Raw genomic sequence first — 8,195 nt, 5'->3', positions numbered from 1 at the left:
GATAGCAACTACATAGCAGAATCTGTGGTTGATATTACAGTGTGTTCAGTAGAGTGACTTTGGTGAATTTAGGCGACTTCAGGTAAAATAATAATTTTAATTACAAAATATTTTTGTGCATCGTGGCGCAATATTATATGTAGTGTCATTTCTTGTTTTTGGAAATAAAATGAGAAGAGAAGGAAGAGATTTTAATGGTCTGGAAAATGTAATTTATATTGTAATAAATGCTGTTTTTTATTGCAATTCGAGTATTTATTGTTTTTTAATGCAAATTTTAGATCAAAGAGCAAAAAAAAAAAAATCAGACTTTCGTTTAAAAAAAGAAAAATAATTGTGAGGCAGATAATCAAGCTAAAATGTAACATATTACTGATGCATTAGTGAGTTATGGTGTATGGTCTCTAGAATCACACGTCTCTGACTCAGATAAAGTAAAGGCTATAATATAATGTGTTTATTGCAAAAGCTGAGATTGCTAGATTGAACATTTGTGTCTGATTTAAAGACATTTAAGCAAAAATACATTTACAGATTCTGTGATAAATGCACTGCAGGAGTGTCTCTTTCAGCAGCAGGTGGCACAAATAAACACCAACTTTAGAACAAAAAGTGACTATTCAAGTCAATGTAACGCAGTTTAAACCTAACTTTTTGTACTAGTGCACCTGAAACACAGTTCGATGCACCAATGCAACCAGTGCAAAAAGTCACTCTGGAGCCGCGAGGCTTCATTGATGCTGACTAAAACATTCTCCACGGTAAAACTGCACCAGATCTGCTACGACAGATTGAGGTTAAGGCTTTCCTTGAGGATGCTTGGAACTAAAGCAGCTGAAACGCAAAAAAAAGCAGCTTCCTGCCTCAACCGGAAGGCTCAAATGTTTAAACGCACTCTGAGGCAGAGCCCAAATTAGCATATTCAGTGGCAGTAAACAGATATTGTGTCTGAAGGTCCCTGAGGAGAAGTGTGGAGCTCAACAAACACATTCAGGCAGACGAAGAGCACACAGAGCCAAGAAACCTTTAATGCAGGAGCTAAATCATCTGCTGCAGCTGGAGGTGTCTTCTGTGGAAGTCGGCTTTGGTATTCGTGTTGCATCACGGTGTGGGGTTTGTGAATCGCAAAACATTGTCTGGGAATTAAAATGCAAATAATGCTGATGGAGCTTTGGCCATGTGGCGTTGAGCCACATCAGACTTATCAAAGGTGATATATCATAATCAGTTACGACCCTTTAAAATCTGAAAATGTGAATTTGAAATCTAACTTAATGTTAGGTATCTTTGTTTGTCTTTCTTTCTAAGATGATTTCTTTTCCTTTCATCGTTTCCTCATTCGACCCTTTTTGCCTGTTTCTCCTCGATTGCATCATAGACCAAACCTTTGCTTTGACCATCCTCATTACCCCAGAGAGGACTTTTCTTATCGTCCTGTCATTTACACATAAACCTGAACATCAGGAAAAAAAGAAAACTACTGAAAAGAAACTATTGTAGGTGCTTCTCAGTGTTCTGGTTCTTATTTTCTTCTCTCGATCCAAAGTCCAAATCATTGAGCTGAGAAGGTAAAGAATTGTATCCCTCAATGCGAGCACATTAGAACGCCATTTTCAGAGAAAAATAAAAGATGCTTAGAGGAAGACGGCAGACAATAGAGGAGGATAAAAGAAGACTGAAGGAGTCTTTATTCTCGAGGTTGGATCTGGCGATTGTGATGTATTTAGAAAAAAAAAGGTTTTTGTGCTTTTGAAAAGGAAAAAGGCAAAGAAACGTATTGAATTGTTTTGCTACCAGAACACAATATAAAAATCAAAAATAAAGATTTTCAAAAATGAGTTCCTTTGTTCTATAGAAATAGCAATTTCATATTTTCTTCTTCTTTCTTTTAACCATAAAGCTGTCCTGAAAGGTGTAAATTATTTTAGGATTTCAAGCCTCTATTAAATAGATTTTTTTACTAAAGACATAAAATAATTAACCCCGTAAAGCCCACTGCATCAAATATATAAAGAAAATTCAAATTTTTAAACCTTTTCATAAAATCCACAAAAATATTGCTTTTTATGAGATCTCCAGTGAATGGTATCAGTTATAATTTTTTTTTTACAATTTTAGTCTAAGACTAAAACTTTTTACACAGACATTTGTTTCAATTCTTTCAGAATAAAACCCAGTTAGAGCCGCTCAGTCCCTTTTTTTGTTTACAAAAACATAAATAAACTTTGTGTTTTTGTGGTCATTCAGACAAGAATTGCCATAATTTAGCCTTTAAATATGTGCTATAAATGAATTATACTGTGTAACAGTTATAATATTCTAAACAATTTAAATTTTATTTTCCTTTCAAAGTAAAATACATCCTGTGTCAAATTTCAAATAAGAACCTCCAATTTAAAAAATCAAATCTATGTTAATAATTTATCTGATATGTTAAAAATCTAAAGATAAATAGCCAAACTTAAGTAAAGCAAGTTAATCAAAACAACAACACCATCATTTTTTGAATTATCAAATGATCAAAGAGCCACAATGGAGGAATAAAAGGCCCACATGTGGCTCCGGAGCCTCAGGTTGGTCTAAGATATAAAGATATTTACATGAGACTTCACAAAAACAGAACCTTATTTATTTGATGCAACTCATTTTACATTATTTCAATACAGCAAGTAGTAATTTAAAGAAATGAATTACAATAGTTTAGTTTAATCATCAAAAAGTTTTGAAAATTAGCAAAACTTTTTCCCGCCAAAGATTTCACGGAGGCAGCCATATTGAAATGAGTAGGAAAGCCTTTCTACTGCCCCTAGTGGAGTGATGAGGAACTTAAATACAGAATAAATAGATCAAGTTATATATAATGATTTTGTAATGGAAGTTTGGGTATTACAAATAATGAGATAGGGGGAGTTTATAAATCAAATATGATACAAATGGTTATAAGGGGCTAACTATTTGTTTTCTGCTTAAGCGTCTGGCCATTTTGTCGACAAATCTGCTTTTGTATATTATTCTTAAAAGTAAAAAGTAAAACATGGAAAAAAAACTCTACTTCTCAGGATAGCAACATATAAAAGCAAATTTGCAGACTAAATGGCCGTAAAATATGCTTAAAATAATACTTTGTTAGAAAAAAATAAATATATATAGACAATGAAATGTATAAAACTGCACCAATGGGAAAAAAATAATAATAAAGTGGCACTTTTTCAGTCATAGATTTATTTCTAATCTACAAAAAAAAAATAGAATTATTTGTTTGCTGAGTTTTTCAAAAATAAAGTGCAATAAACAAACTATAGAAAACTGTCAATATCCATACTTTTAAAAAAAAGACCTATTTCAAGATGACTATATTGCAATTTGTTCCAATTATTCTGATAAAGCTAAAATATATTTCTATTATATTAATAATGTGTATGAATGACCAGCAGATTACATAAAATAGTTTTTTTTGGCATAAAACTTGGGAACCATTGAGCTGTGAAGAAGGACACGTTTCTAAATGGATGAATAGAAAGTAACCTCCAGCAGAAGCAGATTCACAGAAAAGCTGATCGGCTGCCATGACCGGTTTGGATCAGAGAGGGAAGGAACAAGACAAACAAACAGAAAAGACTCTTGTTTAGATTGCAAATCTGGGCACTGAGGTCAGCTGTTTCATAACCAAGCAGTGAAAAGAAGGAGGATAATCATAATAATAATATATTTGTGGACCAGTAAAGACGTGTGACATCACAGGTAAAACAGAACTTTCAGTATTACTGATAAAAAGACTCAAGATAGATGAAATAAATGTACATTTACGGTAAAATCAAAGCTTTAAATAATCTCTTTGGAAATACAAACACATAAAAGCCTAGATAATTGATAAAAAAGAAGGTTACAGCACAGCAAAATATAAATTGATCAGAAAAATCATCCTATAGGTACATGAACCAAGAACAAACCAGGATTTAGGGATGATTGGATAGTTGTTTTCACTCTTACTTCCCTGTTAATCTTAAATCTGAAAATCTGCTCAGATTAGGTGGATACTGTGACATCACAGTCCCAGATGAGATTAGATTCATGGAGCCTCACCTCCTCCCCGATCCACATCCTGCTTTGTTTACTGTAGCGCACAAGTCGGTAGGAGGAAAGATGTAGCACTGATTTTAATGTAGACACGCCCCACAAATGATGCCAGGGCTGTCTAAAGCCAGATGTCTTTGGGAGGACCCTCTGAACTGTTCATCTTTGGTATTTTGAACTAAACAGGCCACAGACATTTAAATGAGATCACAGGAAAATTATGACAACTGTTAAAGAAGCCACATTTCACCTAAAGGTGGTACTCTCTTTTTATTTTCACAGATTCTGTGAAACTGATGCCAGTTTAAACACAAACTAAACCGGCATCCAGTTAGGAAATTCAATCTAAATGAAGCATGTGACTGCAGGTCTTAGAGGGACTGAACCTTTCATCAGTTCTCAGCCCTCTCTCTTGTTCTTCACCCTCTGACTCCAGGAGTCTTTAGCTGGAGGCAACCTGAAGCCTGGCCCCGTAAATGTCAAAGAAAGCAGAGGCTACAGGTCTGGCTGTGGTGTAAATACAGACTGCCGTTCATCAAAAGGTCAAGCGCAGCTGGGGTCATCGTAGAAAACAGTAGATCTGGCTGTTTGTACAACCCCCATAGTTCCACCAGAAGTCACAGTTCCAACCTGATGACTTCTATCTGAAGCAGCTTTCAGCTGGATTGTGTACTTTTACCACCTCGGGCTTTGTGAGTCCGATAACCTCCATGTTGGCTTGAATAGCCGATCTACAGTGTTCAGGGCTGGAAGTGTGGACCCCCGAGGGTTTCTCCTTTTCTGGAATCCATTAGTGATCAGAGTGCTCTACACCTATATCTGCAATATTGACATTCGTAACAGATTTCTATTTAATCACTTTAAAAAGACATGGAAGATCTTTGTAAGTGAAGGCCATGTAACACATATTGGACTGATGAAAATTGGTCATACGTGAATATAGGTGAAAAAAGGGAGAAAAGTTGTGGTCTTACCTGAAACTTTCACAGTTGTATCATGATTTAACCACGTTCAAATCATAATTGAAGTAAGAATAAACCACCCAAACAACACTTATACCCATTAAATGTTATTACTTTGACATTCAGAGCACGGGACAGAAATCACATCGCGTCAGCTCCATGGTCAGCTCCTGATCCCATCATGTATGGAAGTGTTTGTGACTCATAATTCAAATTAAAAGTCATTACTGGGAATGCTTTTTCATTTTCACAATGCAACTCCATTCCTTGTCTATTAACTGGAATGAAAAAGCAATTATCTGACTGGCTTTTTCTTTTTCTTGTTTAACACCACTTATTCAGTAACTTAATTAAAATTATAAAAAATGCCATTTGACATTTCCTTTTCAAAAACTTCTTTAGTAAAAACCAAAATTCCATTTGAAATGTCAAATCTGAAATTAAATGCATGCACAGAAATGTTTTTTTTTTTCCTTTTCACAATGTAACTCCATTACTAAATAAAATTGAAAAGCAATTCTCTGAATGGCTTTTTCTTTTTCTCGTTTAACACCTCTCATTCTGTGACATAACTAAAATGATAAAGAAAATGGCATTTGACATTTCATTTTCAAAAAATTCACTGGTAATTTTTTTCCAAAATTCAATTAGAAATTTCTAATTTGAAAATTAGAATGGATTAACAGAAAAGCTTTTTCATTTTCACAATGTAACTGCATTACTTGTCTCCTAAATAAAATGAAAAAGCAATTCTTTAATGGCTTTTTCATTTTTTTTCACGATCACCTCTCAAGAGATTTCCAAGAGAAAGAATATGAACCCCTTGGGAGTACCTCAATTTGTGTACAAAATGGATACACGATGTGTTTTTTTCCCCCCCAATCTAAATCACAACAGTGGAGAAAAGCATGGCCTGCTTAAGCCACACAAATTTATCTTTCCATGTTTTTATTGAATACAATGTACAGTAATGCATAAAACTAAAGAATTCCAAAGAGTTCACATATTTTCTCCTTGAGTTGTACGTGGAATGGTTGTGGAAAGACACAAATTTCAGTATGCATCTTGCAATAGTCACTCACAATTCTACAAGATTCTACTATGTCAACTATGCATGAACTGCGTACTTCTCAACCGACCAAGAAAAACCGGATTCACGTAAAAACTTATCAGCCAAGACCCTCGACGGACATCTCTGCATATCGAGGAATGACAAACCCAAGAAACACTTAAGAATTATGTATATCACGAGTATCGCGAAAGACCGAAATTACATATGTGGACAATGTACAAATTGTGCATAGGCCCTTACCTGAATTACTCCACGTTCATAGTGTCTGTAAATTCCAGCAGCCTGTAGAGAACTCTATTAGACCTTAAGAAGGATGTGGTGGATGTGTGCTTGTGTGAGAGGATCTCATGTGATCCAGTAAGTCCAGCCTGAACGTCATTGATCCCTCAACAGAAAAGGCTCAGCCGCCACGGTCACACGAGACGCTATCGATTGTCAGCAGATATTCTAGGTTTTAGCCTGCGTCTGGGTGGACCTGAGCAGTTTCATGACTGATACTAACAATCAAGGTCAGATTACACAGCCGCATTAGTCCCTGTAGAAACACCTGCACTCTTGTTTTAGTGAGCTGGCATACATCATCATGACACGACCTGCAGAGCCTTCGAAAGACTATCCGGTTAGGACTAAAAAAAGGTTTATAAGCAGTGATAATCGTTACATGTGCTAAGAAAGTTTGGGATACTTTCAAACTGGGACATTTTATTCCACACTAGAGATGACTTTGCTTCTTTTGCAAGAAATTAACCTAAATAGAAGCTTGGACACAGACCAAACAAGTCAGTTTAGACACTATGTGAGAGCAGAAGGACAATCTAGTGGGGCTAAGAGTGGAGGACAGTCAAGAGGAAAAGTACAAATCTAAAGAAATACAAATTACATGAAGGTTGGAACATATAATTGGCAAACATAGTCGATAGAGGACCAAAGGGTCATTTTTTGTGTCCCTCCCTTGTTTTGGTCAGTATATTTAATAGCCATAAATAACGTTAAAACCCTATTTTTATAAACCATAAAAAGGGTTTATAAAAATGTATATTGCGTTGTTTTCTGTAATGATCAAATAGGTATATTTTTGGTTTCACACCATTTTCCTCACAGCAAAGAACTTCACATTTGCACCTCCAATTGTGTCCTCCAGGATTTCTCTCCCAACCAACACAACTGTGATTACCGGAACCAGAAGATATTTAAATTTTGGCCCCAGTGCCAAAGAGACATAATGAAGATGAAATAACGAACTGGCTTTGTAATGCATGACAGCTGTAACCTATCTTAAAGGGCATTCCTTTATTCTCTTGACTCACTTTATGGCCTTCTTGGGGATATCTGTAAATGAAGTGATGATGTCAGCAGCTTTTTTTTGTTGTTTAAGGCTGTAGGGAAATAAAAACAAAGTCGTGTTAAACTTACTGGTTTGATGGGGTATTCTTCCTCTGATACAGGTCATGAGTTGACATCTTGCCCCTGTGGAACTCATGAGTCTCATGAGAAACCATAACGATACTTCCCCCAGACCTATCGAGTCATGTCAAAACAAAGGGTTAACAGGGAAAACAGCTGTGCCTAAATTCATACATACTTTTTACGTTTTCATTTACAGCACAGGTAGAGCAACATGTTGTAACAAAGCTTGAGATATTGGATGACAACACGTTCAGACAAAATTTAAATGCGGGGTAGAGATGCTGGCTTGGAACCTTGTTTGATGAGAAAAGAGCAACCACACACACACAAAAGTTAATGTAAAATGTGTCGTGTTAAGGTGGTTTCTTGGATAAATGTGTTCTCTATCCTCTCATGTTCAGGAAAAAAACTTTATCGGCTTAGCCTATTCTCTTTCTCCGCTCGTCACAAACTGATCAAGAGCCCTTCTTTCCATTTTGCTTCCGGCAATGATAACTGACACACCAGCTGTGCGAGTTGTAAATGGTAACCGGAAACTGTTTTTCAGACACACACACAGATGCCAGGAGACTTTCAGAGAAGGGGAGGGGGATAATCACTAGAATTCCAAGTAGGTGACACCTGTTCCAGACCAATCTGGACACGGCTGTTTTCAAACTGCTCATGGTGAAAACATTGAC

At 35.9% G+C, this 8,195-nt stretch overlaps 1 protein-coding gene and 1 long non-coding RNA gene across 2 annotated transcripts in view; one reads left to right on the top strand and one right to left on the bottom strand.

Annotated features, from left to right (window-relative positions):
• slc8a1b (solute carrier family 8 member 1b) overlaps positions 1-8,195 on the top strand; it is a gene marked incomplete in the record, with an annotated part of 193,414 nt that overhangs the window by 93,287 nt on the left and 91,932 nt on the right.
• Positions 6,744-8,195, bottom strand: part of LOC118599720 — a 71,803-nt gene continuing 70,351 nt past the window's right edge. Inside the window, exons 2-3 of the long non-coding RNA XR_004949198.1 lie at positions 7,522-7,626; positions 6,744-7,437 (exon numbers count right to left, since the gene is read on the bottom strand). This is a non-coding gene — a long non-coding RNA (uncharacterized LOC118599720). The remainder of the gene's footprint in view (positions 7,438-7,521; positions 7,627-8,195) is intronic.

The sequence above is a fragment of the Oryzias melastigma genome, linkage group LG15, assembly GCF_002922805.2.
Source record: "Oryzias melastigma strain HK-1 linkage group LG15, ASM292280v2, whole genome shotgun sequence".
In the NCBI taxonomy this organism is placed as follows: domain Eukaryota; kingdom Metazoa; phylum Chordata; class Actinopteri; order Beloniformes; family Adrianichthyidae; genus Oryzias; species Oryzias melastigma.
The sequence above is the reverse complement of the archived record's forward strand: the minus strand, read 5'-3'. Positions and strand labels throughout refer to the sequence as shown.